This window comes from Vidua macroura, chromosome 13 (assembly GCF_024509145.1).
Source record: "Vidua macroura isolate BioBank_ID:100142 chromosome 13, ASM2450914v1, whole genome shotgun sequence".
Taxonomy (NCBI): Eukaryota; Metazoa; Chordata; class Aves; order Passeriformes; family Viduidae; genus Vidua; species Vidua macroura.
In genome coordinates, this window is record NC_071583.1 from 4,924,112 (window position 1) to 4,952,064 (window position 27,953).

General features: G+C 45.6%; 1 protein-coding gene across 1 annotated transcript in view; it reads left to right on the forward strand.

Moving 5' to 3' along the window:
- Nucleotides 1-10,961: 10,961 nt before the first annotated feature.
- FRMD4B (FERM domain containing 4B) overlaps nt 10,962-27,953 on the forward strand; it is a 124,707-nt gene continuing 107,715 nt past the window's right edge. The window contains exon 1 of the mRNA XM_053989626.1: nt 10,962-11,041. The gene's annotated coding sequence lies outside the window, so the exon portion shown is untranslated. The remainder of the gene's footprint in view (nt 11,042-27,953) is intronic.

Genomic DNA, 27,953 nt, shown 5'->3' on the forward strand with positions numbered 1-27,953 from the left:
ATAACACTGGAATTAAAAGGCTTTAAGATAAGATGGAAAGTGGCAGCTGAGCCAGGAAGGCAGGATGGAAGTGGAAGGGTGTTTACATCAGCCAGCAAAGCTTGGGGGATGCTGAGAGCAGGAGGGCTCCTCAATGCCATGAAAAACTGCTCTGTGGAGGAAAGATAGCTGCAGAGCAGAGGCCATACTGGGGATTCCTGCAGGAATGATTTCCAAGGGGGTGTGGGAGAAACACAGAGATGTTTCTCTGCTATCAGGTAACCTAACTCCAATGTTTTTAGTGGGGTTGTGCCATAAGATTCAGCCTGCTGCCACTGGGCTGGTGTCAGCACTGGTGCAGGAGGAGGGAGATGCTGCAGCTCGGTGACAACAAGTTCCCAGCACAGGCAGGGACATCAGCAGCTTTGGTCTGACTAGTTTGGGTTGAACTTTGGAAGGTATGGAAATACCAACCTGTTTCATTCTGAAAACAGTCTCAGCACAGCTGGATGGCACAAGTGTCCTGGCTGCTGCCTCAGCAGGCATTGAGGGTGCCTGGCCTGCCTGACATCCGCCCCAGAGACGATTTTAATAAGTTAATGGATTGAACTGGATTGTGCTGATCTCTTTATATTGGCATTGTGGGCCATCAGCTGTCAACAAAGGAAAACCTTAACAACGTATTTAAGGTGCTTTGATTTTGTGGACAGAGCTGTCAACAGCACTGAAAAAACACCTTCTGTCACAAAATTAGAAAATTGTGCCCCAGGAAACAAAATGCTCAAAGGCCATAACAACCATTCCAAACTTTGCAGTTTGGGCTTAGCACTTATTTATTTCAGGAGTGAGGGGAGAGTTAAGAGGGCAAAACTAATAACAACAGGGTGCTGCATGGGTTAATCTTGCGTGGAAGGGCAAGGGGATGGTAGAGGAGATGCCCAGTCCTGGAAGGAATCAAGAATGGACATCCCCTGGAACCCAGGGGTTAAGGCAGGAGTGGGCGCAGGGCCCTGCACTGACATCTGAACACAACATGAAAAATCACCTCTTGCAGAACCGCTTGGCAAGTGGCTGGGGAAGCTCAGCTGTGTGAGTCAATTTGAGCTCAATCAGTCTGTAAGAAATGGAGAGATAAATCAACACAATAAAACACCGTGCAGAAAACCTGAGGGCTGTTGGGGCATTGGATCATTTGGCACACTGGGCTCTGCTGGCACTCCTGGAGCCACTGAGGGTGTGCAATACAAGGAGCTGTGGAGAGTGGCTCCCAGGAATGGGAAATCCTGAATGACCAGATTAATACATCCCACATTAAACCTTTCAGTGTTGCCTGAAATGAGGCGATCTTTCCCTGCATGGAATTATTTACAGCACTGCTGTGCCATTTGACAGCATTGTTTCCACTCTGCTGGTCCCTGTCAGAATGCCCCAGGAGCATCTGAAACATAAAAACAAGGAGCATCCCCATCTCCCAGCAAATACAGAGCTGGCCTGTGGTAGGACAGGAAATTTAAAAACTCTCTTTGTCATCTTCCAAGTGTGACACAACCTCTGCATCATGGGAAGAAATCTACCCCATAAGGTTAAATCACTGCTTATCTACTTAATGTCAATCAAACATTAAGCAGATTGACTGGGAGACTTGATTTATTTATTTTTAAATGAGAACCCAAACAACTTAATACTCCTTCTTGGCTTAATCTGCTGGTGGGCTGGGTATCCAATTTATTGTGTTTGTTTTGTTTGTTTATGTCTCTCTTGGCCTGTTGGTTCCTGTGGGAGTGGATGTTCTGTAACTGGGCTGTTGTGGCAATGGATGAAACCCACCCTGAGATTACCCTTGCTCTGCATTGGCTGCCCTGATTTTAGCAGCAATTTTTAAACACAGGCTCCTGTGGATTATCCACTTGCTCTGGTGAATACAAATCAAGTTGCAGTTAAGATCAAGATACAACAATTTCCATATCCGGAGAGTGAACGATTATTAATGGGAAAAAAGTAGCCAAGTGGCACACAGGTGGTAGGGTTAGTCAGAGATTTGAATAAATGGCTCTGTGTGAAGAACACTGGATTTGGAACCTTTTACGGCTTAAGAAAGCAGGAAATTTAGATCTAAGATGATATTCACTAAACACAACCCAAAGTGTTCTAATGCTTTCACATGAAATTGTCATTTTGTAAACTGTAACACGTTAAGTTCACCTAAGAATTAAAGCTGATTTAATACAACTGTACCCCTGAAATGAAGGACAGTGAGTCACCACCTCACTTTTAGTCCTTTGATCCAGGTTCCTTCCACGATGGGTGCAGATAAAGGAGGTTAAAGAGGAACCAGCAAAGAACTGATGACAATTTAATCACTGTGGTGATTACCAGGTGTAATTAAAGGCTTGCTGCTGTGAGATCCTGTGTACTTTCTGTACCTTCCCAGACAAATTTTATACCGGTAGTGGATAAAGTTTTCTGAATCTGCAGGGTGGGATTTACAAAATTTACAATTTACAGGTGTAGGAGCCCAGGTAACTCAAGTTTTAATGAGGCAAATGTTTGTGGATATTTTCTGGATGCCCTGACATGTTGTGGTCTAATCACAGATTTTGTTGGTTTATACAGTATAAGGTGTACAGGTGTAAATGCAGCTCTCCTCTAGACATAAAAATCTATCAAAACCAGTCTTCTGTGCTAACTTGCACAAGCCAGAAAACAACAAAACCTTTCCTCTGGCTTTAAGCACTATTCTCAATTGCAGGAAGAGAAGAAAAGAAGGCTGACTGACTCAAGTGGCCTCACTGCAATGCTTCCCAGCTCTCTGAAGCACTTACAGTGCCCTCAAGTCAGAGGTTAAGAATCAGAACTGGCTTTAAGGTTTTTGCCTGATGCAGTCTCCAGTCCCCCTGCCTTTCCCATACACAGACACCTTCTGTATTGTCTGAATTCCCCCTGCCAAGCACTGTTCTGACCTCTTCTGTCAACCTGCTGGACCTGGGGATGCCTACACTATCATGTGTGGAGATGAATATTTGGAGAAAGTGGAGATGAATATTTGCAGAAAGTGCAGACTTTATTCCTGCTGTGGAACAAGCTTTAAAATGCTCGTAGGAAGTGACACAGAACTGGTTTAAAGAGTCTCTGGCAGGGCCCTGATTAGCCTGTACCTCCTCAAGCAATCCCACCCAGTGCCCCACCCATTCCCATGGGCCTGGAGCCCATTTAAACTCAGCCAGGAACGTTCAGCTTTTCTCTTTAGCCATGCTGGAGGAGCAAAGCTGTGCCTGGAGTCTGCCACAGGGAACCAATTCCTTGTTTGACCATGATTCCATATCCTATGTGAACTGGCTTCCTGAGCTCCAGCTGTGGCCCTGCCTTGCTCAGGTACCCGAGGGCAGAGCCTTGGCTGGCAGGATCCCTGCTCCTGTGGTGTGATGCTCTGCACCATCCTTAGGGACCTGCTGGCCCTCTCTGCTCCCTGATGTTCTCTTTGCCGAAGGTAAGATCACCTGTACCATGTTCTTCCATGACAAACACTTCCCTCATTTATTCTTCAGCCTCTGTGCAGTGTTTTTGCCACCACTGCAGTGCAGAAATGAAATTTTGACTGTGTCTTCCTGATGCAGTGTCTGGAGACATCAAGGAGCTCAGCTTCTTTGGCAAGCCTTGTTTTTTTGTTGAGGTTGGGTGTGATTTGAATCAGAGGCTAAACATGCTGCTGAACTGTGGCATATGGGAGCTTTACTATAGTAATTTTTACTGGTTTTTTTTTTTTTTGGGATTATGGGAGCTTTACCATAGTAATTTTTACTGGGTTTTTTTACATTGAATGTATGGCTTTATCTTCATGGAGCTACACGTCAGAGTCATAGAATCACAGCTGAGCTGCATGATGGACATGTCTGTAGGTTCTGTCCCTCGATATGTGGAGAGGCTGAGACTCTGTGTGGGTGTAATTTTACAGTTCACTCATTCACCAGAAGTCATTTCAGAGTACCCCTGAAGAGCACTCTGGAGGCTGGGAGAGCTGATGGAAGGTCAGCAAGTTCATTTTCAGTGGGTCACAGTCTGAGCTGGGTTGCATTACTGAAGAGACAGAGCAAATCTCATGGGCTCAATGTCACTATTTCTCCTTGACACCACCATAACAAAACCCTTTGGAGCAGTTTCAGCTCTTATGATCAAATAAACAGGATCCAACAAGCAGGACTCTGTTTGTCAGAATTATGTCCATTGACCTCTGATAATATTTTTAGCTGGTTAAATGCCTCTAGTGTTACGCTGTTTTCCATTTTAATGTGTCTTCCTAGACTGGCTGGTGGAAAAGCAAAACAAAAGCCCTCACATAAACCATCCATGTAGCCATCAAGATGTGTCTGACACCCAGCAGAGTGGCTGTGCTTCTGGTTTATAGCTGGCAAATGTGCCTGGAGATAGAAGTTCAAATGTCCCTTCTATAGAAGCCTTAAGCTCTGTCTCTGATATATGAAAGCCTAAATAAGGGTAAAACAATTCTTTTCTTGAAGCATCAAGAAAAAACCTGACAGCCCTTCCCTAATGATCAAACAAGATCACAGGGCAATAAAGTGGTGGAGAACAGGCCTGTGCACATTTTAAAATATTCTGTAGGAAGAGAAGCTAAGAGGTGAAGTGCTGAGGGCATAAACAGCATTTTGCAAGCAGCCTTTCTGCCCTGCATCCCAGAACCAGCTCTGGCCTGTGTGTAGTGGCTGTCCTTGCATCCTGCCCTGCCCATCCTTGGGAGCTGAGCCTCCAGCACAGCAGTGCTTCAGGACTGATGGAAGAGCCCAGCAGACTCACCTTTTATGAGCCTCCTCTACTGCTGTGGTCCATGGTGAGGGTGATTGATGTTTGGGTCTCTGGTGATGTTCACAATATGAAGCTTAGCAAGGACTGAAAAGCAAACTAAGTGAAGTCCTGGAGGTATTTTGGGCTGGAGACACAGAGAGGAGATCTGTGTGGGAGGATGGATTTGTGAGGAGGAGGAGTGGGACTCAGGAGTGCAGATTTCTGGCTCATCAGACTGTTCCCCTTTCTTACCTTTGGCTATTTCCATTTATAAAAAATAAGAGAAGCAGCTAATACTAATGGATAATGTTAGTAATGTGCTTCTGGATCTCCTGAGGAGACAATGAGTGGTGATTTTTTTTTAATACATGATGATCTTTCTAGAAGGCCAGATTTTAAACTGGATATGGAACAAATTGGATAATTGGTTTTTTTAAGTCTATCTTTAAAAAAACGAATGAATATTTCAAAACATTCTGAATGCACAGGTTTATCAGGAATATCAGTGTAAAATCTTTCTACCATTTGGAAGTACACAGAGCTGCAGAGGAATGCTCAGAAGCAGAATCTCAGAAACTGCTGGATGCCATACCATGGTGGGGGGAGTGCAGCGTGGCTGGACTGAAGGGCTGTAATGAGCAAATTTGAGTTTCTTTCCCTTTGGTAACCTGCCTTTAATTCTATGAAAACAGGAATAGGATTGCTGAATAATGAAGTGGGAGAAATGCAAGAAAAGCCCAGCAGATTGTGCTGTCAGCCATCAGAATAAGCATCATTTCTGTCAGAACAGTTTTAGTGATAACAGGAGCAGCACCCATGCCTCCAATGAGGGTATTACTATTGAACATGGGGTAAAGGTTTCTGAGAGCCTGTGTAGGACCTGGCTGTGCTTCTTGTCCTTTTTGTCCAACTGCCTTCTGTTGAGAAACACTGGAAAAATTAGGAGCCTAGAAATGTAAACTTTGTAAAAATTTTTGTCTCCTTCTGCAGAGCTTATCTGCAGTCTCTGAGCTCAGCTATTCTCAGTTCTGTGTGTAGGAGACAGGATCTCATTTGCAATACAAACAGACAAAATGGGGAATAGGATATGGAAATAGGATATGGAATAAGTTATGGAAAGCTCAAAGAATGGAGGTGCAGGGTGATGGCATGGGTAAAGCTCAGGCTCATTTAGCTAATTTTCATAGAATCATAGAAAGGTTTGGTTGGAAGGGAGATGAAAGATCCACTCATTCCACCCCCTGCCCTGGGCAGGGACATTTTTCTCTAGACCACAATGCTCAGAGCTCCATCCAGCCTGGTCTTGAAATTTTAGGTCCTTAATTTTAAGCCCGTAAAGTTGAGTGAAGGCCAGAAAAGACCATCACAAGTCTCTCTGTAACATGGGAGACTAAAGCTGGCAGTGGGACCTCGGGTGTGTCAGACTTGTAGGAGAGAGCAAATTACCAGGACTAATGGTATTTACAGTCATTACCAATTCTAATTGCCTTTATAGTATTTGAGAAGAATATCTGTGAACAGAGCCACATTTAAATGAAAAATAAAGACTGTGCAGCAATATTTAAGAGGCTTACTGTTGGACATAATTAGCAATCCTATTTTTTCCCATGTTTAAGTAATGTCTTTATGTAGTTTAATACCTTAGAATGACATCAATGTATGTAAATTTAAGACAAAGGTTAACTCAAAAACAATTTAATATATTGAGTTTATAATAATTTAATATATGTGAGTTTGACCAAGGAGTTTTTTAAAGCACCAAAAGGAAACAATCAGGAAAATGTGGTTCATTATTGTGGACAATATGCAAAAACCTACACCTGAAAACAGAGCAGGAGTTGTATAATGGTGCAGACATAGAGCAAGACACTTCAGCTGTGCCAGGCTCTGTAAACCTGGCTGGTGCAAATATCAGGAGTGCACTGGTGCCCCAGAGAAAGCTGAGATTAAGCATCTAACAAATGTGTTTGCTGAATTTGGACCTTGGACTTGAATCATGACATCTGAAGTTGGCTTTACAAAGAGCTTCCCAGGACTTGGAGCTGCTGGTGTATTTTTATAATACCACTTTGTGTGCTTTGGCAGTTAAGGTAAATGACATCATTTTACACTATCTTTCTGCATTTTATTTACCTCATTTCCTGTTCTAAAAATACACAAATGTGACTACTCAGTGATATGAATCTGAAAACAGAGAAAAGCCAGCAACCCCTTGTCTCCTACGATGTTCACTTAAACCACATCACACCCCACAAATAGATTCTGCTTGCAAAAGGTCTTGATGAGGAACAGACCAAAGGATATTTTGGAGAGGCAGAGGAAATCCCCTCCCATCCTTCCTCCTTTCTTTTAATCTCCTTTTGTTATGGAGAAGGCCTGTGCTCAGGAGTGACCAGGCAGTCATCCTCACTGAGCTCTGCACAGCCACCTGAAGGCTCTGTACAGCCTCTTACTCCAGTCCTGTGGGGCAGGAAAATGGGAAATCAGTTTGCACAAGTGAAATATGTGGAACTAGGACTTTGCTGACCAGCTCAGCAGAACTGTTCTGAAAGGCAGGGGGGGAAAACCTTATAACTGGACAAACATCTTAGCTGAGAGCATCCAGATTTGTACTAGGATTGAGCAGGATCTTTTAGGATCTTCACATTCTGGTTTAGATTTGTAATACAACAGGTGGCTTGTGGCATTCCTGGAGCTCCTATGAGATGGCTGTGGGGAATTTGGAGCTGACCACAGCCAGCTTTGAGTTGTTTCTAACATATTTTGTGCCCATACTGTAAAGGCTTATGAACGTATTTGAAATGCCACCACTTGGATCCCATATCCCATCCAAGCTGTTTGCTCTCATTCTCTTCTGGAGGTTTGTGCTCCACCTCAGGTGTGCAGCTCCAGCATGTGAGTGCTCATCTTGGTGTTAGGATAAAATCAGCCAACTTAGCTGAGATCAGCAGTAAAAGTATTTGGAGCTAAGCAGGATGATTTGCTCTGTGAGTATATTCTGGTTTTTCAGTTGAGCTGCAAAGAGGGACCTCTAGTCATGGAAAGTGGTTTATTGCTGGAGTGATTTTCATCTTTTTCCAGCTCCAGAGGAACCTGAAAGATGATTTTTTTTGTGTCAGCAAGACAGCAATTCTTCCACCTATATCCCCCAAAAACTAGGTGCCTGCTGTTAGCATCTGCTGGCTGAATGTTGGCTGTGCAGAGGCCGTGAAATACAGCAAGTTTGTGCCTCACCATTCCTCAAGTGATTCATCACTTCAGGATCTGTGTGTGTCAGTGCCAAGCTACATAAACAGCTTGTCTTTACTGGGGTCTCCCAGAAGAAAGCTGTGATGGGTTGGACTAGCTGTTCATTTAGCCTGGCATTGCACTGTTCGTCCTAAATAATAAATGATACCCACTCTGGCAGTTTGTACAGATTAGCAGCAGTGGAAGATCTCAGCAGAGAGGCAAAGTACCTTTTAAAACATTAATATTCTTTCCTTGCTGTAAAGGGATTTTGGAAAGAGGTATGGTCAGAGCTGGGTCTGCCTTTCACATAAGGAAGGTAGCATAAATTCAGCCATTTTCCCCAATCTGACTCATGTCCATAGCCTTTAGAGATTTACTTAGGGAGTTGATATCCAGAAAAATAATGTTTCAGGGCTAGGAACGCAGGGATTCTGTTTCAGACTGCAAACCCTCAGGAAACAGATACGTACATGTGTTGACTAATTGTGCTGCAAAGTATTCAGTCCCTGGAGTTTTGAACTCTGTAAATAGCTGTTGGACAAAGAAGGCAAAAGGACTTTGTTGTTGAGTCTTTGAGTTCTGCTCCCCATTACGGACCAGAAGTGGAATTTCTCACCAAACCTGAGGCATCTGTTGGGAGCTGTAGTCTGAGCTAGTTTGGTTGAGAGTAGAAGAAATTCTTTGTGCCTTGCTGTGAAACTCTGAGCAAACCACATCTGCAGGTTTCTCTCTCTGTCCTTCATGTCTCTGGCTCTCTGCTCCTGAGGGGAAGAGCTGTTGTAGGTTTGTCAGACACCTCCCACAGCGAGGTGCTGGTGTGGCTTGGTGTCTCAGGGTCAAGTGCAATGCCAGCAGAGGTTACTCAGCTGGAGAATTTTGCCCTGCATTCCTTCATCAATCACACTGGAAGGTCTTCTCTGCTGTTGTGCGCTGCTATCACTCATTTTCTACACGTACTTTGTTCAGGTGCAGCAGCAGTATTTTCTACATGCTCTTGATTTTATTATAATACAGCTATAAACCAGATAAAGAGCGTTTATTTCAGCCTCTATAAATATTGGCTGACCTTTTCTGCTCAGAGGAAGCTTGCTCCTCTGCCTCTAGATTTTGATTTAGGATTATTTGTGGAGGGCAAATGGACGCATACATCACATCAAAATATTTGTCAGTGTAATTTCCCCTAATGAAGTATGGGATGCAGGAAGGAGGGGATGGCTGAAGTAGTAGGCAGTGATTTCTTGTGATATAGAACAATCTTTTTAGAGATATTGTGTAGTAATTGTTCATCTTCTGCAGTACAGAGCCCACTGGGAGCTGGTGGTTGATGGTATCTGGAAATCAGACAGGGATGAGACTACTGGTACAGAGGTATACATAACTAAAATAATATGTTAGGTATTTCTAGGGAGAAAAACTATCACATGAATGTGCAGGAAACTTGAAGTAAAACAGGCAGAAGGAAGTTGCAATATGCAGAAAATACAGGAGAAAGCTATGGGTGGTGATGTACAATGCCTGATGACCTAAAGCTGTTCTTGCATTGCTCTTGGCCTGTGCCAGTTTGGAGCAGAAGAGGCAAACGTTGTCACCTTCCTGGCAGTGGAAAATACCTGGGAACACTTCTCAGTGCCCAAACCACAACCCCAGAGGAGCTCAAGGAAAGGAAAACGCCAGGAAACTCAGATGGCAGCGAAAACCAGGCACTGGGGCCCTGGGGTGCAAGCAGTGATGAGGGAAGAGGCAAGAGAATGAGCATCATTAGCATGATTGATGCAGCAAGTACCAGGAGAGCACGAAGAGATCATTGCTGTAAAATGGCATGGGTGAGACACAGCCAGGGAATGCTGTGCAGCCGAGATGGAGATGAATGCAAAATATGTTTGAGAGTCAAGCTGTGTTTATTGCTCTGCTTTCAGAAAAGCACCAGGTAGTCTGGCACTGCAGTCTGTAGATGTGATAAATAGGAAGACCCTGTGTTTCTGGGGCTAATAACCATTATTTGCTATAATTCAATTGCCATTAAAAAAAAAATCTCATTTTCCTAGGAGGCTATTGTAAGCCTCTTAATTTTGGTCAAATGAATGAACAAAGACTTGTGTGATTTCTCCAAGAATAGTAGAATACTCATTCATTGCAAAATGCTAGAGTGAATTTCTTCGCCACACAAATGCTGTTTTAGCTGCAGTGATTTGTTTTGTGGCATATACAGAACTCACTATGCTGCTGTTTATTGCCGACGGCGAGCCTGGTTTATAGCACCGCTTGCCAGCACCTCCAGTTGATCTGACACCCCCCAAACAATAGCCAGGCTGCGATTCATTACTTTAGGCAGCTCATTTCAATATGGTAATTAGGAGCCCGTTTGTAACATACCAGCATGGGTATTCCTGAGCACATCTTATTGTTCTGCTTCACATCGCGAGGATGACAAAGGCTCCTTATGAACAGAGGTAGCTGGGTTTAGGCAAATCCAGCCCTTTAGCATTGCCCTGGAGAAATCACCATCCATCACCTCGGAGGACATGACACACGGCTTGTGTCGGTATTGTGGCTTGAGCTCGGGAGCAAAACAAAGGCAGGGGAGGATCCACGGCGGCTCAGGGGGAGCTTTCCCGGGGAATTGCCGCTGGTGACCACTCGTGTTTGTGGGGAGCGGGGCCGGGCCATCCCTCCCCGCGCGGGCTCCTGCTGAAGTTGAGGACCGGGATGCTCTAAGTTGCCTCGTCCCCTGCGCAGCGCGGGGAGGCGGCTGCGGCGCTCCGAGGGGTGAGAGCGGGGGGCACGGGGACACCCAGGCGGGGAGCGGCTGCCGCTGCCCGGGTCCCCCCGCGGCCGGGGCGGAGCTGCCCTCGCCCTCCCCCTGCTCGGGGGGCAGCGGGGCCGGCGCTAAGCCCTGCCCCGCCGGGCGGGCGCTGCGGAGCCGCGGCCGGGGCCGCCGCGGGTGGATGCGCGGGGGAGAGGCGGCGGCGGGGCCGGGCTGGGCTCGGCCGGCAGCCCCCTCCCGGGCTGCCCGCACCGCGGAGCCCCCGCCAAGGTAAGGCCGGCCGGGGAAGGGCCGTGCTTTGTTCTCCGAGCGGGATGCGGGTCCGGCGGGTGATGGATGGATGGATGAATGGATGGGGAGCGATGCCCAGGGTCCCCCCGCCGTGGCAGTGCGAGCGGGCACATCCCCGTGCGGACCGCCTGCTTCAAGTGCGGGGTCTGGAGGAGCTCGGGACCGCCAGGGAAAGCCAAGCCGGAGTCTGTCGGGGAGGGTGAAATTCCCAATGGGATGCTGTGATGGGCAGAGAATCGCCGACGGGAGCTGCTCTCGCTGGGGCGATGACCAGCACCGGGCTGTGGGGGCTGAGAGCATCCCCAGCATCTTTCACTGTGCCAGGCAGCGCAGACACACAGGTCTGGGCATCTGCCCCTTCATTCCTCTGGAGAAAGGAGTCGAGCAGCGCTGGGCTCAGCCCCGGTACAGGGTCCGTCAGGGATGTGGGCAGGCAGTCAGACAGAAATCTCTGCCTGCGGAGCGAGGAAGCCCTTCCTCTGCTTTTGTTACACTTGTTTCCCTGCCCGGCGTGGCCTCGCATTCTCCCTCTTGCCCAGAATAGCCCCTTTCCCAGTATTGTTCTCCGTGAGTTTCCTCTCGCCTCCTTCTTCCGCCCGTCCTTAACGCGGTTCTCTGCAGACCTGATACCCTGACAGGCATCTTCCCTCTCCTCTGTGGCATTTTTAAGTCCAGATCTACCTATTTTGAGAAAATGCTCCTTTTTATTTTTTTTTTTTCCTTGAGTGTTTAAATTTGACTTCCATTCCATGGGTTTAAACTAAATTGAAATTAACTTCACTTAGGACCTGCTGCATAACAAGGATGAGATTTCCGGCTGCCTGGCGCTTGATACCAGTTTCAATTACACTGAGCACTGGATGTGTTCAGACTGGGCTTTCTAACCTATCATTGCTATGATATAGAATAAGGTCATTATTTACCTTTGACCTCACTGCTGCCTTTTTTTTTTTTTTTTTTTTTAATATATAGATGGGGTTAGGTGGGTCCTTGGCTGAATGAGCACAGCCTTGCTGAATGCAGTTAAAAATTGTTATTGTTGAACACATCGCTCCTGGAAACAAGCTTGAGAGTGCCAGAGGGTGAGATCCAGGGAGAGAGCAGGTTAGGAGCTTGTTAGAGCAGTGTCTCCAAAAGGGTCCAGCCCTCCCCTTCTGTGCTGTGTTGGTTTTCAGACACAGATCCATATGAAAGTATTTGTGTCTCTGCTGGAACAGGGCAGAGCACAGCTGCTGCCAGGGGGGCTGTTGATTTTTCCTTTAGGGGATTGTGTTCTTTAAGCACTGCCTTTATTTAGAGTTTAGCCTAATGGGAAGCAAAGAGCAGCTGAGCTCATTCTTGCAACTTTTGCTGGATTCCCAATAGCTGCAGTGAAGTAGTCAAGGCTTTAATCAATTTTTACTTGGCTATAACTTGGGAAATCTTTGAGCAGGGGCACTGGCTGGAGAGTTGTGTCTGCAGGCTGGGGAAGACTGCAGTGCTTTAGTAATGCCTGCCTCATACAGAGGCAGGAACATATGTCTAGAAAAATGTATATATTTTCACTTGTGTTCTCTGCTTTTTAAAAATTGCTTTCTTGAAGCTCCCCCTTTTCCTCCTTTTGAGGAGCTTATTTGCAGAAGTTATCAAGAAGTTGCCTTGGAAAGATTTATCTTTCCTGCAACAGCATGGATTTCAAGGATTGGTCTGTTGTACAGGGAGACTCATCTTGCTGATTCCTTTGGACTTGAATGGGTGCAGCCACATCAGACTTGATCCTTTTAGTTTGATTCTGCTGTACTGAACATGTGAAAACCCTTTTAAGAGTTTGCTCCTCAGTCCATTAGAAATATGCATGTCATCTTAGTCAAAAGAGATTGTACAGAAACCTTTCAGTGTGTTAACAAGCCCTGGAATTCCATAATTATGAAAACATGACAGGAGTGAACGAATTACTGAGGTTTTAGATGCAGGTTACCGTTTTTCTGTGGTTTCCTGTGGGAATGCTGGGGTTGTGCTCTCTGAAGCTGGGTGTTTTCTGGGCAGTGAGATGGAATTACTGTAGAGATCCCCAGAGTAAAGGTTGTAAATGCATCTCAGCTACAGAAATCATGGCTCTTTCCTAGACTTTGTGCTATAACATAAAAAAAACAGAACTCCACTCACCACCTATGAGTGATTTTTCAATGTGTGTTACCTGGCTCAGTCTTGTGACAGTATGGAAGTGAAGTGTGGTGTGAGAAGACTCCCGTGAGTGTGGCTTTGCCACCACTGTGGGACTCTGCTGATGTGGCCATGGTTGGGCATTCTTGGTTTAGGCAATTCTGCTCACAGTTTCTGGTAATTAAAGCAACAGAAGGTAAAAAAAGGAGGCCCACTGCAGGGCTCACATGATTCTGAAAGGGCTCTTGCATATTTTCTGTATCCTATTTTCTTCCTCCAATGCTTCTTAGCATTGAGTGAATGCCAGGGAGGAGGGAGGGAAGGACCTGGATAAATGGAGTATTCTGGGATCCAAGAACTCTCTTCGTGCCTGTTGCACCTTCCCAGGGAAGTGGTGGGCCAATGTGTCAAATCCATTTGCAAGCAGTAGTGTAAATTAAAGCTGGGGGATAAGCAGGTTAGAAGGTTAATGAGATGTCTGAACTTAATTGATTTTCCATACAAATTGGCTATAATGTCTTTTGTTTGCTTTTTTTTTCCCTCCCAGGATGCTGTGCTACAGCAGTTACATGAATATGAAGAGTAGCAAAAAGGGAGGGGGGAGTCGTGGCTGTTTGGAAACCAAGGAAACCTTGGTTGTACTCCTGAGAGTGGGCTGATGTGTGATTTTGGGCACAGGAAGGTAGCTCTGAATTAGCACCCTGCACTCCTGTGTCTTCTGGGACTGGCTACCATGGCCTTGGTGATCACTGAGCCTTGGACAGCAGTGTGCCCTGGCTGTCATGCAGAGCTGTTCAATCCCAGGGTTCAGAGAACACTTTTATTTAGATGTGCTGTTGCACAGGCCAGCCTGGGAAAAACAGTAGAAGAGGAGCTATAATCTGTGTTAAATGATTTCTGGGTCCTGAGGTTGTCAGGTGGCATCCCCAAGAAGGTGGCACTAGTTCCTGTAAGCCTGGCCTGGCTGTACTGTCCAGAGGAACAAAGCTGAAGGGGCTGTTGACTTTATTCATCTGACTGGATGTGCCTGACTTAACAATGAGACCATGCTCAGGCCACTAATTTTTTGACTTTTCTGTGTAGATCCTCGTTCTTATTGGGAATATATTTGAGTTAGTGGTTGGAGCCAGTCCAGGTCCATGGGTGAGAGGAGCTGAGATCCTTCCTGCTCACTTGGCTCCTGCACCGTGCTGGTGCTGCCCAGTGCCCCTTCCAGTCTGTGCTGGTTTCAGGTGACAGGTCCAGCTCAGAGCAGCACCAGGCTCTGCCTGTCTGAGGTCTGAGCTGGGTGGCACAGCCAGCCCAGAGGAGTGGCACACCAGGACAGGAGCCAGCTTTGGTCATCCCTTCCAAGGGTGCCATGGAGAAGGAAAGGCATTGTGTGTTTTGTTGTGTGACAATAGAAGTTACAGCTCTTCTTGAGTTGGTTTGCTGTGAGAACCACGTGGTTAAATCACATTTCAGACCTTTCCTCTTGGATTGTATACCAAAACATAAAGAATAACATAGCAAATTCTCTAAGGGGCTAATACTATGTTTTGACTCCTGTTGTGTTTATTTCAAACTAGATAATCACAGTCAAACAGTTTTTGTGCTTAACACGGAAACTGATTGCAGAGTGACTGTGAAGAGTTGCCTGCAGACAACAGCTTTCATAAAGCAGCTGTATTTTGCTTTAAGGGTTTCTGAGCAGCTGAGGACAGCTGCAGAGCACACACCACTGCAAGGGAGATAAAGAAAGATCAAGGTTTTTAGACCACCCTATCATCACAAGAAGGAATGATAGGAGGCTTGGGCTTGGCACCTTCACATTTGTAATCAGGCTTCAGATAAACCAGCACATACCATATGCTGCAAGATTGGTCAATATTTAAAACTAATTGCTGAGAATGGCTCAGTCAAGAGTCAAGGGCAGGAAATAGGTCGCTGGACATCGTTTACATCCTTATCTAGTGTATGTCACCAGTAGTGACAAGGTTTAGTAGGAACAATTCCTTGGCCAGTTTGGAGCGTGCATATCTTATTTTTTGAACAGGCTGAGAAATTTGCCTCCAATGTAATGCTGAAAACCCTCAGGCAAAGCTGCTATTGTTTGGTTGCAGCCATTTCAAAGCATTAAGCCTTCCTCTTGCCCCAAGTCATAATGCACCAGTGCTTTCAGCAATGGTTAACAGTTCTGTGCTTAAATGATACAGGTTAGAGAAAGGAGGGATTTTTGTTTTCTTTCACTATTTAAAGCAACACAACAAGCCTTTAAACCATAATTCCTTCAGAATTCTAGTAATTTTTGAAAAACATAGAGTGCACATTGAATACATGCAAACTGTAATTTTGGTCCTTTGTTTTCTGTGTAGACTATTTACAGGGCAGTGTCAGGAAAGGAAATACTTCCATGTGATGGCCTCTTTGTTTAGAGCCTAAACTCTCAGTAGGTCAGCTGTATGTAGAGCTGACAAAAGCTTCAGATTTTCTGCAGTTGTCAAAACTTCAGTGCAAAAGAAGGGGGATGCTGAAGGGGCAGAAGAAAACAATTCTACTCGGGTTATCTGTCAATTTAACAAACTTTTATAAAAACTATTGTCCCAGAGTGTTTGCCAAGGTGCCCCAGAACTCAAATGTACGAAGGCCCAAACCAGCCAGGTCCTTCATTCCTCTGCCAGGACGGGACTGATCACTGCTGCACTCCTCAAGTTCGAATCTGAACTTTTTCAGACCCTTTAGGTGTGTGTTGAGGTGGTGTGGTCGAGTTATTGAGCCAAAAGAACCATTTCACCTGCTGCTTGTTGGCCTCGGAGAATGCAGGTGATCGATTATTGCAGTTACTGATCAGCAGTGATCAGTTCCAGTGGTCACAGCCTGGGCAGCCTCTGCTGGCTGGCCATGCCTTTGCACTGGGAGATGGACATGTAAAACCCTTTAATATATGTAAGAAATGTAGCCCCACAGTTTTTCTCATGCTAATGTCTGAGCTATCTTTAGTTCCTTTGAAAGAGAGTTCCATAGGCTGGTTAATCTCCCTGTATATAAATCTCTTTCATACAATTAATCCTTTATTTTTTTCAGATCCCAGTGTAGGGGAGAGATGGTTTAGAAACAAATCCATTTACCTTGTGTTGCCTTGAAAACAAACCCAGTGTACTTGAAAGCAGAAACAAAGCACATACACAGACACTGCATGGTCTTGGTTATTATTGCTGTGTGGTGTCAAAATAAAAGAGCTCATAGAACATTTCTGTCTGCAAAGAACTTCCCAAGAAAGAGATTGCTTTCAAGGCTTTCAGTCCTGAAAATTCTTATGGAAAATCAAGCAACAAAAGATGTGAAATTGACAAAATCTTGACCCTCCTGAAGTGAATGGGAATCTTCAGACCAGAATTCGGCCTGGAGTTTTAAATAAGTACCTCACTGGAATACTATATTTATGTGCTTTTAGAGATATGAAATTGCAGTTTTACTGAAATACCAGTTGCCAGGTGTTCCAGCTTTATGAATAAATGATTTGGCTGGTTTTTCACCTCTTTGAAGTGAAGGATAAGATTAGGAAACAGATGCCTGGAATATTCAATTATTTTTAAATAGTATGTTAAACAGATCAGTAGAAGTTGGACATCCTTTCCCAGCCAGTCCTAGAAGCACTTGGAGAGGCATTAGAAGTATTTGGGGACAGAGACCACTTTGTCTAGTTTAGAGGGAAACCTTAAAGTAATAAAAATAGTGGATAGTTCTGGGGAGTGTTTTTACTGCAGTCAGCCTGCCCTGGCCCTGAGAACATGGCAGAGGCTGTTGCTTTGTAGTCAGAACCTGTGGAATGATTTTGGCTGGTCATGCTCATTGCACTCTGTGCTTGGGTTTAACATAAGGAAGGGGTGGAGGGTGATAGATATAGTAGGAGGATGCTTTAGAACAGGAGGAAAACTCAGGTTGGAAAGCTGGAGAAGGGTCTAGAAAAACAGGGGGAAAGGAGAGGAGAGCAGCTAGGCAGAGTCGTTATGGACTGGGCATGGCACAGAAGGAGGCTGGCATCTGAAATGCAGCCATGGGCTGAGATCACAGCACACTGATGGGTTTAGTGTGACAGAATTCCTCTGGAGGCATTACAGTGCTAAATGTGTAGGTTATGGGAACACGGGTCCTGCATCCTTCTTTCTTTACAGTCCTGCTTGGATGTTATGGAAAGCAGATGTACACATCTGGTAGCTGTTGTGCAAGGGGCTGAGTCCAACCAGGAAAGAAAGCAGTTCTTATAAAGGTAAAATGTCTTCAATCTCAAAAGGGGGGGGGGAAAAAGTAGGGGTGTGCATGTTTAAGATTAAACATTGACATGCTTTATCGTGGTGTTTGTTTCTGAAGGTGATAATGATGGAAAAATGTGTGTCTGGAGCTTGGGAGGATCTCCAGGCTGTCTCTAAGGCATGGACAGTGCTTCTTACTTTCTTCTCACACTTCATCCCTACTTTCTCTTAGTTTAGACTTCTGTTCTGTGTTTAGAAAACAAACTGGAAGCCCCTCTGGATTGCAGATCCAGCAATTTAACCATATTTAACTCCCCAGACACCGAGTTCCCTTTTGTGCATAATACCAGGGAAGTGTCTTTGTTTGCAGGAATGCTGCCTGACAGCAGGGCCTGGCTAAAAACAAATTTTAAATGACCAAAATCTTAATAAACTTTCTCAGTAACACGAGTACACCACATAGGATAGCTGCACATGGAGCAGAACTGAGAAGCGTGGGAACTGCACAGGGATGTGCTGCAGTAGGAATCCTTCTAATGGGTACCATATTACTCAATTTTATGGTAAAATAGACCAAGTGTTTCAAATCACTTGTTTATCCTCCACTGTCAAAAAAGCTTAGCAGAGAGCTCATAGAATCGAACATTTTAGCAGCTAAAGCACAACTGGCATTGATTGTAAGCATCCTTGTTAGTGGGTTGGAGAGATGTGTGTGTATTGTGTAGCTGATGCAGATTCTGAATGCCTGGACTTGGTTCATCCTCCTCGCTTTCAAAAAAATTTTTTTAAACCAAGGCAACAGAATTTCTTCTAACTGTGCTGTTGTCTCCAACACCTTGAAAATCAGTTGCATCTTTTTCTGATTGGTCTGTACTGTTGTGTAGAAGAGAAAGTTTGGAGAAGTAACCTTTCCTAAACCCTTCTCCAGCCCCACCTGATTTTGCTTACATGGGAGGCAGAAATGGGAAGCTCCAAGGAGGTGTCTGCTTGGCAGCCTTGAGGCTGATGCATTATCTGGCAGAGTTATGTGCTTATCTGTCAGTATTTCCTAGTGCTGACCATGTGAGTCTGCCTCTCTTGGCAGCAGCAGAACTCCTTTTCTGTGTTTTTGCCTTCACTGCACTTACAAGAAAATCACTGTGAGTATCTGCTGGAAACGAGAGAGGAGTCATCTATTGATGGGTTCCCATGAATCAGAAGGTGAAATGAAGTTGAGATGTAATTATGTTGTGTTAGTTTGGGGCATTCAGGAGACACCAGGAAACTTGGCCAGCTGTTTCTGTAGGTAATGGCATGAACCTGATAAACACACCAGAGTCAAGGCTTGTTCAGTTTATCCCTTAGATGATTCCTGATGATCACTGGGGAAGGAGAGAAAACCATGGGCTTCATCACTCAGCCTGACAGTGAAGGGAGGGGAGAGAAGGAGGGGTGTGTGCATACTGGGGATTACTGGGATGATACAAGATCTTGCTTCTCCTGTGCAACCCTTGCTCATCTTTAAGGGTTTTAGTGACCACTGCTTTAGTACTGCACACTGGAGAGTTGGTTTTGGATGCACTATGAGTGGTGTTTAGGGATGGAGATTTCTTGATTGTCCACCCCTAGTCAAGGGAGGATGTGGGTCAAAGCCATGTGGGTGTGAGGTGGGTTTGGAAGGGAGGAGAAGGGTCTTTGCTGTGTGTGTATAAATCCATCTTTAACCCTGTCTTGGAGGACTTTGAAGGTTTCTTGCTGTCTGGAGTTAACTTGGCTGCTCACTTGGTTCTTTCCACTTTAAACACAGGGGAGCTGGTGTTTAGACTAATTTTAACCTCCTCATTCTCAGCCTGAACCTCTTTTTTTAACCCAGTGTGCGTAGCTTTGATGCTTAATGACAGAAAGTTCTGTTAGCAGTGCATTAACATCTTGTCTTTCAGTAGTTACACCCTGTCAGAGCATCACATGCTTGTTGGGGCAAGCTACACCTCTTCTCCCTGTCTGAGAAATCCCTTTCCCTGCTCCAAACTCCTCCATAATACTTGAATGGAGCCTGGGCTATGCAGCAGCTGAGATACAAATGTTTATTCAGATACATTTGAGTGTGTCATCTTTGCTCTTGTCTCCAGCATAGCTGCGTGGGATTTCAGTGGCACCAGGAGTCAGACTCCCAGCTTGATTTAACAGTTGTTGTCTCCAGCTCTGCTGTTGGAGTACAGAGTGGCAGGGTGTGCTGTGTGCCAGACTGTGTGTCTGGCACTTCCTCTGCAGAGCTGTACTTGTTTGGTTTTGTTTTTGCATACTGGTGGTGCTCTGTAGTCCTGTCCTCCTAAAATAAAATGTGGTGGAAGGAAAAAAAAAAAAAAAAAAAAAAGAACACAACAAAACCCAGTCGAGTGAGAGAACCATGGGTGGGACTGAGCTGGGGAGAGCAGGCAGAGGAGGGACCAAAGCAAGCAGTGTTCAGTGGGGAGCAGCGGGGTGGAAATGCTCCAGGGAATGAACTGCCTGGCACTGCACCCTTAGAAACTCACCCAGGGAGTCCAGATGAGTGAAAGGTAACCTGAGATTCCAAGTCTGGACATTGTTGTGCTGAGAGGGTGCAGTCCTGCTGCAGGCTTGGGGAGAAGAGAGGTGTTTGCTTTTATGGCTCTTTGTATCAGCAAAGAAAGAGGTGTCATTCCTTGCCCTTACTTGTGCAGAAACATGAGGATAAGCTTGGGAGATGTGTTCTGTTCTCTCAGCTGTTGAAGTGCAGGGAGAGATGTGGCTGCCCAGGGTAGGAGGATGCAGCCTGGGACTTGCCTCCTGAGAGTTTACCAACATAACTCCTGTATGATGAGTCTTTTAGAGATATGCCTTACGAAGGTTGCAGGCTCAAACCTCTGCTTTGAGGTGCCAGAAGTTGCATTTAATTTTTTTTTTTTTTAATATGTCAGCAATTTCCAAGTTGCAGTCCAGCCTTTTAAATCTTGGATACTTGGAATCCCTGATTAACTGTGGTGTGTTGGCCTAGCCAGGTGTGTTGTAACAGCTAATCTTAAACAACAGTGGGCATACTTTACTCAGTGGTGGAGCAGGTAAGTGCCTTCAGTGCACAGCAGGGAGGTAGGAGTAAGCAGAGTAGAGGAGGAAGGTCAGAAACTACAGTCTGACCTAGTTGTGTTGTCCAGCTGCAGAGCGCTGGAGTCTGGCCTTCACACCCCCAGATTTTAGGTATGAGCTTCCTTTACCCACATGGGTTTGTATCCTCAGGCTGCAAAGTGGGGGCTGTGCAGAATTACCAGAAGTCAAGAGGAAATGGCCAATAAGTTATTTGCAAAAATATAGATCCTGGTTCCTTTCTCACAGGATTAGTCTTGAAATCAGGAGGAGGAGATGGAGCCAAGGTATGAGCTCCAGTCATTCCCATGTAGAACATACTGGTGGGTCTGACACAGGAGGTACCATGCCTGTGCTGCTGGGATGTTCCTGCAGCAGCCTGTTCACCCTGCTGGAAGAAGTACTCAGATTGTTTTACACAATTAACTGGAGAGAATAAGGAGGAAATGGGATATTTGCTTCCTCTGAGCATCCTACAGGGGACAGCAGGGCAGAGGGTGTATTTTACAACCACATGTGCTTGTGCTGTATTTGGTACTAAAGGGCTGTTGGTGCTGCTTCACCAGGGTGCCAAGATCATCCTGCTGTTAACGTGGTTAAAATGGATTTTCCTGGCAATTTATCACTTGTGCTTGTCACCTCCCTCTGCAAAACTTGTCTGGGTAAAAGCACCACTCTGGGCACCATGTGAGAGCAGTGCTGAGCCTCAGGAGGTGCCAGGTTTGTGCTGCAGGGGTGTGGGTGAGCTCTGGATGGAGGGGAGGGGGATCTCTGCCTGGCATCATCGCCAGCTCTTCCACCCAGCACTTCCCAGGCCTGTGCCCTGGAGCCATCGAACCACAGGGCCTCTCCCAAGCCTGGGGAGGGGGTTCAGGGCTGCTGCACCTCCCAGAGCAGCCAGGAGTGGAAATTCCTGTTGTAGAGAAAAAGATGTCTGATGATAACACTCTAGGTACTGCTATGCCCAAAGCAGCTGATAATGCTTTTGGAAAAGAATGAAAGGTTTGGGAGGAGGAGGTGGTGTCTGATGAGGAAGTTTGTAGTAGATGAATGATAACACCTGTGTGTAGTCTGCTTTCTTCCTCTGGGGCTAAAACAGGTGGAAGATTTGCTTTCAGCAGCAGTGCCCATCACCTGAGGCTGGAGAGACTTTTCATGTCCCATTCAGTCTCTGACAGCACTGGCTCTTTGCCAGGTTTTGTCTGGGTTCTGAAGCTCACAGGGTTAGTCCTGATGCTGGTTATCATGTTACTTTAGTATCATTTACTCCCCAGAAAAAGAAGGAAAGGCTTTTGGAATTAGCTCATCTTAACACTTTGTTTTTGTTTTTGTTTTTTTGTACCCTGAGAAATTCTGCAAGCCTTTGCAAGCCTTTACCTTCTTTACCTTCAATTGTGGAATGTGAGGGGTGGATCCCAAGGCTTGTGACTTTAAATTCAGAGGTTAATTCTGCATGGAATATGAAAGATATTTGTGCATAGGGAGAAAACTAATGGAAAATTAAAAACAAAGCAAAATCTGTTGTTCCTGTGTTTTTTGAGGAGTTGGAAAGATCTGCTTGAAAAGCTTCCTTGCTTTAGGTGTCTCTTATGTGAGCAGCTTCTTGTAGCTTGTGTAATAACTCAGAGTAAATGGGTTTAAGGGCTGCAATTCTGAGTCGAGGGGCTCTTTACAGCACTGGGGCTGCAGATGAACATCAAAGAAGGAGGGGGTTTGCACAGGGCAGGAAACCCATGACAGATGTTGGATGGGGCAGAGAACTGCTTGGCACGGGGTGAGGAGGAGTGATGGCACAGAGGGCTGAGGAAGCAGGTAGGAGCCAGCTTTGGGGATGCTGTGGTGGGAGATTTGTAGATAAAAATCCCTGCCAGACCCCAGGATGGCCTGAAAAAAACCCCATGGTTTTAGCTTGAAAAGCCAGCAGAGTGTTCAGGGCAGAGCAGAGGCTTTGAGGCAGATAAATCTTGGCCCAGCCATACTGACAGGATCCAAGGGGGTGGACATTTTTTGTAGTTTTAATGCAATTCCTCAACATTAACATCTCTCTCCTAATGACTTGGCTGTAAGAAATATATCTGTATTGTTACAGTGTCCATGTGTCACTTACCTTCTGGGCTGTGGTGACTTTCTTTTGCTTGAAACTGGAATTTTTTTGTGCCTGGTATTGTGCCTAAGCAGGATGTTGGGTAAGGCATAGCACCTTACCCTGGTGGAAGGAAGGATTCCAAGGGATTTGTTGATGGTGCTTTGTGCCCTTCTCAAGGACAAAAGGTTTTGAAAGTTTTGTGTTTGCCTTTTCACTGGGCAATTATTTCAAGCCAGTAATTTCTCTGCAGCTGTGACACCCATGTCCAAAGGGAGGATGGGGAAAGACAGGAAGAAAAATTTAATTAAATTCAAATTTACCACTGTCCAGTAAATTCTCAGGACTAATATGACACTAATATAACATTAGCAATGGCTTCATTATGACAAATCATTGCTTTTTTTTCATGCAGGATACTTTTTTTAACCGTAAGAACCTTCTGGCATGGTTACAGCTCCCCTTTTGTCTAAATAATACAGTTTAGAGCAACCATTTACTGGGATAAATGTGTTCACTGGGGGAGATTAATTACATTGATTAACAGAGCACAAAATCAGTTTGTCTTTGGTTTTGGTGAAAACCAGCAGCAAGGCCATAGATGTCCTTTCAGACTCTGCTCCTGCCATTAGAATCCAAACTGTTTGTGTGAGCTGGGCAGGAATGTGCTGGTATTTACCCAAATTTTGAAGAAGACACTTAGCAGAGGAATGTGCTATGCGTGCTTGCCATTCCACTAGGAAACTCTGCATTTAAAGGAAACCTCAAGCAAATATTTGGAAGTCCAGGAGGGCTTCAGAGGAACAGCACGTCCTCCAGGTTTTAGGGCATCCTCACACATTCAGTTGTGTCTTGTCCTCTGTGCAAGCTCTGTCCCAACTAATGGTGCTACCTGGGTGGTTACAGTAATCCTCTTTATTTCATTTTAATGTCTGTGTGAGTACCTGATACTTAGAATGGGATTAGGAGAGGTGAATTGCTGCTGAAATTGGTAATAACAGAAAGCAAACCTGTCTGACAGCATCTGCCCTGTGATCTTCAGAGAGCAGGTAAAGGGATCCTTAATTAACTTTTTGCCAGGGTGGGGTGGTGTTTTTGAGAAGAATTCATTTGAGAAAGTTACAGCATGAATTGTTGTTGCCCGAGTTAGAACAGCCTAATGAATTGCCATAAATTAGCTCCCAGCCTATAGGGAACGCTGTGTTTAAAGAAAAAAAGCTGTGAGGATTGCTCTAGGCTGAAGGGAGGGAGCTGACTCAGAGAAACTTGTTAAAGGTAACACAAGAGTGTGGTGGTTCTCAACTGTTGTCAAAACATTTCCAGAAGCTCTTTGCCCTGCTCCTGTTTGGCTTTTCTCCTCCTGTCTCCAGGATTCCCCTCCAAGCTGGTCAGAGGCTCTGGTGCAGGCAGGATGTGCCTGTCACAGTTGTAAGGTCCCAGGCCAGTTACTCCACAACTGTTTTATCTGACTTGTGTCCTGGATTGCTGCACTTCCCTTATTAACAACTAGTTGGGTGATAGAAAGTGGGAAGCTGTTATAAAGCCGTGGATAATTCCTTAGTTTGGGACTAAATGGACATTGCTTCCCAAGACAGAGCCTCGACAGACCCTGCTGTTGGTGCTGGAGTGACACAAACGGGGCTTTCCCTCTGTCAGGGCTGTGCTCTGCTTCAGGGATTGCTCTCCTGTCCCTGCTTCAGGGCTGTTGATAAATGTGTCCCCTCAGCTGCTGCTCAGGAGGGGTGAGCACATTGCCACCACGGGATTTATAGTCTATCTTAATGCAGATAATCCAAGAGCTTGCTGGAAATAAGAACGGGGTGGCTGCAGGGCAAGTGGGGAAGAGCAAAGATCCCTTGTTGAGAAGGGATCTGGGTGGCTTTACCTGTGGCACAGAACCAGTCAGAGCCACTGCTTCCCAAGAAATTGCTGTCCCAAAGCAAGGTACTCCTCTTCCCAGACAATAAAACCACAGGGGTTGTTTGAATGAGAGGCAACAAGCACCTTTAACTCAGTACAATTGCCTGGGAGCGTTAACAAGTTTGTGATGTTTGTGATTTAGTGCCCCTGTGCTGCTATTCACTACCATGAAATTCTTGTGTTAAATGCCCTTTCAGCTTTGCCAGTGTGAACGTGATGAAAACTTTATACAAAAAGTCTTGAGTGAAGCCTGTAGAAATTGTCTGAATAAATTGGGTAGTTTAATACCTATCTCCTGGCAGCACCAGCTCCTTCATGAGCTGATTTTCAAAAGTTCACTGTGTGTTGGGATGGTTTTTCCCAAGAAGTTTTTTCTCAACTTGGTTAGAAACTGGCTTGTGTCCAGAAGTATCCAAATGGCTTTGAGTCCTGGTAAAACTCCAATTTATTCAGAACTTGCTCTGGAAAAGGCCAAATATTGTCATGCCTTTATGCTTTGGAGGTGCAAGAATTTAATCATCTGTGTGTTTGGCTTGCTGGAGGAACAATCTGAATTGCTGAATTCGGGGAGGGGAAAAAAAAGCTGTAACATAAACCAAACAGTATTTCTAAAGGCATGATGTCTTGACTGAATGGTTTTAATAAGCATAATTTGAATACTCTGTCATTGCTTAGCAAACAAAGCCCTAGTTGGCTCACAGAGCTATTGAATAAATAAAGCAGACAATATCCCTGCCAGGGGATTCTTATCTTCCAGTTTGATTCCTGTCTGTGCACACAAGTAGGATGAAATTGGTGCATGCAGAGGAGGGAAGGGGAGCTCTTCTGCATGAGTAGGGGGGTGCTCATTTGAGATGCCTGCCCAGAAAACAACTGCCTGTCTCTGAAAGGGTTTGAGGCTCCACTTCTGCAAAATAGCCTTGGGTACCTTCTCATTTTTGCTGTGCAGATTATTTGGGTTTTACGTTTTGAGCAGGGAGGGTCTAGCTTAAAACAACAGCTGGGCAGAAAGGTGGATCTTAAAGATCCACGTGAAGAAGAAAAACTGCTACCATCAAGCTGGCTGTGTATTAGATGCATGCAGAGCTCTGCAGTGCACACAACTTCTGCCCCTTGTTCTGACAAGGGTGTTTCTGGCTAAAAAACTGTTTCTGGGTGAAAGCCTGGGCTGCTCACATGGGCACTGTCAGGCAGTGCAGCACCTGAGCTCACTCTTTCTGCAGCTCTCCTGCTTGCTAAGAATTAGATGGGAGGTGACAAATCCTGGCGGAGAGGCACTGCCAGGAGCTTGGGCACATGACCTCCTCCAGTGGCTGTAGGTGCTCTTACCTGGCAGGCAAGCCTTGGCTTGCTTTTCCTGGGGGATCCCAGCACTCCTGAGGTGCTGGCAGCAGGGGAGAAGGTGGCCATGGGATGGGTGCAGCTCCCAGATCAGAGTGTGGTAAAGCAGGAGGTTTGGATGAATTGGTGCTGTATGAAATGAATGCAAATAGCAGAGGAGGAGGAATCCCCGTGGCTGTGGGGAGCTGACAGGCAGATACTTGTCCAGTGCTGCTCTGTAGCTGCAGACCTACTGATCTCAGTCCTCTCCTTCCAAAAGGGGGTGTAAATGTAGGCCCTGAGCCAGGATGAAACATGAACTTTATAACAATATCTCTCAGTGCCTCACTTTAAAAGCAATTTCTCTTAATAGGCAAAGACCTGCTGTTGGTGTGTCCCAGGTGAAGGTGCACAGCTCACATGGGTGTGCAGGAGCACATCTGTGGGCAGGGGTAACTGCACAGCTGCTCTCCAGGAATTCCCATAAATCTAGCTGCTTTTGCAGGTGGCTGTGTTGGTGGCACAGCCTTGTGTGTAGGGAGACTGTCATCTTCTGATGTCCCTGTATTTCTGAAAACTGACCACTAAATTCCTGGTAGTGTTAAATGGGGTATTAATTCTCAAGGCTTTCCAGGCACATCGATGCTGCTGTGCAGGGATGTGTGCCAAGGTGTTCTCATTCAAGCTGTTACTGAAATCTGACACTGTTTGGAGCTATCTGGCTTTCAGAGTTACCCTGAACCAATGAACCTGTGCTGCTATTTAAATAAAAAGGTTGCTTAATCCAGAGATCTCTCTGAAAGAAAATCCAAACCAGCACCAAAATAACGCCAGATCAAGGAATGCTGCTGCTTTGAGGGAAGAGAAATGTGACAGAGCAGTGTCTGTGCTTTTGCTAAATTACACAGGGAGTAGGAAAACTGCTGTTTACTGATGCTTCTCTGAGTTACGACCACATTATCCTGGTGCTGCTGGGCATGGAGTGCAGCTCTGGGGATACAGATTCCTTAATGGCTCTGCTGTTCTGCAGTGATCCAGTCACTGGAAATCTTCCCATTTATTTCACTTGCTCCATACAATCTTTGCTCTCAAGCCAACTTTTCCCTCCTTGTTTAAGGCTCTCTGTTTTGGAAACGGTCACAAGGTATTTTCAGATTAATCTTTCTCTCTTCTCCCCCTGCAACCTCCTCATCCTCATCACAATGCGGCCTCTGGCTCTCTTTGTAGCTGTTTTGCTTCCTACATTACTGAGACAAAGGAAAACCCACCTTCTGTAGGCTGGCTTCAGGCCAAGCCTGCCTTATTTAAATTTAGTGTGGGCACTTGCCAGAAAGGAATCCCAAGTCACAGTGTTTGAATTACCACGGTGCTGGCACTGGCTGTAAAGGGAAGAGTGAGAAGATACACAAAATGAGCTGATATTTTCATGTCTAGCTGTGTATTTACAGGATGTGAAACTTCATTGCCATGCAATGGGAACCTGCACGGGGTATGTAAGATACATTCTGCCGGCAGGCAAGAGCAGCAAGCACTCATTTTCCCAAAAAGGTTTTGTTTTTTGAGGATGTTTGTGGCACGTGTTCTGCCTGTGTCAATGGATATGAAGAGCAGGTCAGCCCTCTGCTGACATCTCCTTGGCCCAGGAGCAGTGATTGCATATTGCAGGGCATGTCCAAGAAAGCATTTCATTGCCTTTCCCTTCGTTTAGGGCAGGGTAAGGAATAGCAGCAGCAGAGAGATGTTGCAGCTGGGTGTTTTGTTGAATGGCTAGATGTGGTTTTTGGGGCAGAAAGCTCATTACTGCTCTGATTTGTTGGTAATGGGGGTCCTTTGCCTGCACAGGTAGGTAGGTCACGGTGGCAAGAAATGAGGAATATGATGGTGCTGTAGAAAATACACTTCTTGTTTTTACATTGTCTTCTGATGTCTGTGGCGCTCTGCCCTGGACATTTAACATTTCAGGACAATCCCTTTTTCCTGAGGGTGAGTGCCTGGCCCAGGTGGATGAGCAACTTGCCAGGCATCAGGTGTTGGCCACTCCTGCTCCCACACAAGCTCCTAGAGACAATGGGAACCCCCCTGCTTTGGACAGTTTGTGACATTCAGTTGCTGC